Source organism: Halyomorpha halys, unplaced genomic scaffold (assembly GCF_000696795.3).
Source record: "Halyomorpha halys isolate HHAL.00 unplaced genomic scaffold, Hhal_1.1 Scaffold605.1, whole genome shotgun sequence".
In the NCBI taxonomy this organism is placed as follows: Eukaryota; Metazoa; Arthropoda; class Insecta; order Hemiptera; family Pentatomidae; genus Halyomorpha; species Halyomorpha halys.
In genome coordinates, this window is record NW_027110557.1 from 496,485 (window position 1) to 501,218 (window position 4,734).

The 4,734-nt window shown below is 39.5% G+C and overlaps 1 protein-coding gene across 2 annotated transcripts in view; it reads right to left on the minus strand.

Annotated features, from left to right (window-relative positions):
* mei-41 (meiotic 41) overlaps positions 1 to 4,734 on the minus strand; it is a 74,972-nt gene that overhangs the window by 25,312 nt on the left and 44,926 nt on the right. The window lies entirely within an intron of this gene.

Below are 4,734 nucleotides of genomic sequence, written 5' to 3' on the forward strand. Positions count from 1 at the left end.
AAAAGCAAGCTAACCAATTTTCATCATCTATAATAAATATGTAATTCAAAACAAAGCCAAGATGGCGGTACATGTCCAGCAAAAAGTTCGTTGAATCGTGGCCATGTTGAGCAAATTCAAATGTTTTAAAAACTCTATTTTAAATTCCCATCATAATTGCAAATACAGTAAATTTAAGAAAAAATAGAAGTCAAGAAATAGTGATAAAGAATAATATTCAGAAAGTAAATCATTTGCAAAAATCCAAAACTGTTGTGCGACAATCTATGTTTACATGGAACATTGAGACAGGTTTTGGTTGTTGGCATTCATTCGTTGCTTAGGCGCGGGCGGGGAATGATGTTTCTTGGATGAGGAGGTCCTCATCATCTCTTGTCCAGCACAAGATGGACATCTTGAAAAAGGAGACATCGGAGAGTCACCCACAAAGAAAAACAAGGGATTCTTTATTTGGATCGCCAAACAACACACTTCGGTGGATTGTGAGTAAAAAACTTTTAGAGGACCAAGGTTTTGTTTCATTAGTGTTTGTTTGCTGAAAGATTGTTCACAGAAAATGTTGATTTGTTGAATAAGAAGACAAAGAAAATCATCCAAAGAAGATTCTAATAAAATTGGTTACTTTTGTTCTACCTAAAATTGAATACAGTTGTAAAAGAAATATTAATTAAGTTTAAGTGTTATTAGTAGTGAAGTGTCTGTTTTTGATTACCTATAAACCCGCCCTGAGATTAAGAGTCTATTATATTACAAAATTTAAATAAAATTCTCCTATTTGTTAAATATTAAAGCTTTTCATTTGAACCCAAGCTATCTTTTAGATAAGAAAATTAAATTAAAAAATAACAAATTCAATTTATTTTATATTAATAATTTTTGAATATTACAATATATATAAGTTAAAGTCTGAGTCAGCTGACTGAGAAGATCAACTGATCGAATGTACATAAAGAGATGTACTGAACCCAATAAAGCCAATATGTTACAGCAATCCATGTGTGTCAGATCTTATTCCTTCTTCTCTTTTTTGCTGGAACTTTAGACACTGGAGTAACTTTTGTTTTCAAGAAAAATTTTTTTTGTTAGGATTTTGTTATCTCCTTTCATTTTATAAAAATATGGGCAGTAAGTAACGGAGTCTTGAGAGCAGCAATTCTGAACTAGGAGGGTTGGAACCAAAAAAACCAACCTTTATCTGCAGGGAACCCACCTCTGGAAGAAATTCAGCCCCTAGCGGAAGTCTCTTTAGTGCAAGCTCATGTCACAATGCTAGAATGGATAAAGGTCCGTACGGCAACTGTCCAGGACTTGAGGAAGGCGGTGTGGGACTAAGAGAAATTCAAAGGAGAAACTGGAGATTTAAATCACTTTTTAAAAGGGGGTGACCGACTAATAAGCCAAATTGAAGTGAAGTCTATCAAAAATATATTCGATAGCAAAGATGTGGAGGCTTTAAAAGCAGCAGTCGTTTGCAGAGTAAAGAGGAGCATCCTCAATCAGATTCAGGCGGATGAAGAGAACCCGTGGAGAAGTATCCCAGAAAGATTAAAGAAGGCATTAAGAGGAGGATGATGGGCACTAGAGGACATATTTAAGATGATCAGGGAGACAAAGAAACTGAAACAGTCTAGTGGGCAACGAGCCGAGGAACTCATGGCATGCTATAACAGAATACAAGATAAACTCAGCAAAATAATGGAAACAATCCAGGTACAGGGTCGGATGCAATTCTTATCCATGGTACTAAAGATACAGTTGGCAAAGGAGGTAGGGAAGAAGGAAGGATTTCCGAGAGAGCACTCGTTTGCAGAAATTGCTCAAGATCTCATTGAAACAAGCACTAGAGAAGTGGAGGCCCGAATGGAAGTAGAAGAGCCAGGATGGACCAGGATAGAATACCAACGGCCCAGAAATATGCCCAACCCTAGGAGGAGAAGAGAACATGGAGAGGGCAGACAAGAGAGAGCTAGCAACCAAGAAAATACAAGAGGCCTAGCTAAACCCAGAAACAATAGTTGGCGGGAGGACCGTTAGTGTCATAGTTGTGGAAAGATTGGGCATTTAGTATCACATTGCTCGGGAAGGTGGGTGCTCGAGTTAATAATACAATGGGAAAATGGAGAATTAGGTTGAGGGTAAAATGTACAATTGTCATTGAAAAATAAAAACCAAGGGTTCAAGGATCAGAACAATTAATCAGGCTGAGGACTTGAGACAGAGACTTAGGAAAGAATAAGAAGATATTTCTTTTAAAGGAGACATGCTTGGGGCAACCTGTGAAGACAGTCCATGAGATCATACTAAAAGAAGATACCCGCAGGCCCTACGTTCCTACATCCGGGAAGAGCTCAAAAGTTTAAAACACAAAATACATCAAAATGCACCCTAAGGATCAACATAAGATGGCATTCACATTCAAGAGAGGCCACTATGAATTTATAAGGATGCCGTTTGGCCTCAAAAATGCTCCCATAACCTTCTAGCGCCTGATGGAGGGGTTTTTGAGGGGAATAGACGAATCAGTATTCCAGATTTATATGGATGATCTTCTAGTGTTCAGTAAGAACAAAGATGAACATGTGCAACATTTACAGAGCGTATTCCAGAGAATCAGGAAATTTGGGCTCAAATTATCAGGGGAGAAATCTTCATTGGGGCAGGAACAAATACATTTTTTGGGCCACACGGTCTCCAGGGAAGGAGTTAAACCCGACACAGATAAAGTCGCAGCAATACAGAAGATGGCAGTGCCTAGAGATGTGAAGGGAGTTCGGAGGTTGCTGGGAACTTTAAATTATTATTGGAGATTTGTGCCAGAAATGGCCGAGTACCTTGTCCCACTCAACAATCTTTTGAAGAAAGGCAGAAAGGTGATCATCACTCCGATTGTGGAAGACAATATCAGGCGGTGCATGGAGAAGCTGCAGCAGGAGCCGGTGCTTGCTTTCCCAGACTTCACCCGGCAATCCACTATCACTACAGATGGGAGTGAGTACGCCCTGGGAGCGGTGTTTCTTAAGAGGGTGATGGAGGAGATCGCCCAGGGAGAAGTAAAATAAAAAAAAAGATCTGGACACAGCCAGGCGCGAAAAAAGACCAAATCCGTAAAGCGTTGAATAATGCTTCGAAACCTGGAGAAAAGTATCACCTATATGTTGGGAATGAAACTGTTTGGGAGAAGATCAAGCAGCTATGGCATGATGAATTGATAGGAATGAACAGGACATTCATCCGTTGCAAACTAATGGTGGAAACCCTTTTGGAAGAAGAGCAACAACGAGAAGTCACTCTAGCGTATCATCAGGGTAAGACTAATCACCGTGGAATCCCTGACACTATGCAGGCCTTAAAGAGAAGATACTTTTGATGGGGGATGAGGAAGACTATATTGGAGATTGTAGGAAGCTGCGAGGTTTGTTTACGCACTAAATACGACAGACATCCGCCTAAAGGAAGACAGGAGAATACACCTACTACAGATGCACCGCTGAAAGATTTACAAATTGACACATTTACATGGAAGGGGTACAAATGGGTGACCATGAATGACCTCTTCAGTAAGGCAGCAATAGCCTACCAGGTGCAGGACAGGTCTTCGGAAGCAGTGTTGGCAGCTCTCGTGGTTTCAATTCTACGGAGTTCCGGAGCGCATCTCATCAGATTCTGGCAGAGAATTTGACAATGCCATGATTCAAAAGGAAATCAAGGACCTTGACGTAATATGGCATCTCAACACTCCAGGACACCCCAAGAATAGAGGAGGCATAGAGCGGCTTCATGGGACGTTGAGTGACCATCTTCGATTATATCAGGTCAACCAGGGACTAGAACCGGACATGGCTATGCCTAAGGCGATTGCAGCTTATAATAATTCCATACATGCAGTTACGGGGTTTTCACCATATGAGATCCTCTTTGGGCTTTACGGACACCAGCGGGACTATAAGGGCACGACAGTAGACGGGGATGAAATACTGAATAATCACATTCCTCGAAGAAAGTTATGGGAGAAAGCACGCGGAAGAATCGAAAAGGAAAAAACCAGGAGGGTGGCGCAGGAAAATCTAAAGGTCACAGAAAGGATGGGAGATATCAAAATTGGGAGAATTGTATATAGGAAGTTGGATTCTAACAGAGGTAAGGAGATACAGCGATACGAGGGCCCATTCAGGGTGATAATCATTAGGGAGAATAATGTAGTTACGATAGAGAGTATCCGAGAACCTAAAAAGAGGAGAACTGTCCATATTGAACAGTTAAAACTTCCGGCAATGATAATATAGAGACTGGACTGTTCTCATAACACCTCCACTTGAAATGTAGTTATTTATTTAATTTTTTAATGCTGTGTTTCAGTTTATTAGTGACTTTTGTATTTTTTTTATTTTATGTTGTTCATTTTATTGTACCAGAAATCTTTTTTTTTATTTTTAAGTTTAATTTATGTATATAGTGTTTACTTTTGATCAACTTGTAAGTTTTTGTATATTGGTATGGAAATTTTTTTTTTATTGTAAATAGTTTTTCATATTTTTTCTATATATGTTATATTGTACAGTATAAGTTTACGAGGATTGTTCGTAATCTGGCGGGGGGGAGTTACAGTCAGCTGGTACTTCGATGTCAGCTGACTGAGCAGATCAGCTGATCAAGTGTATACATAAAGATATGCTGAACCCAATAAAGCGAGTATGTTACAGCAGTTCAAGCGAGTTAAATCTTATTCCTTCTTCT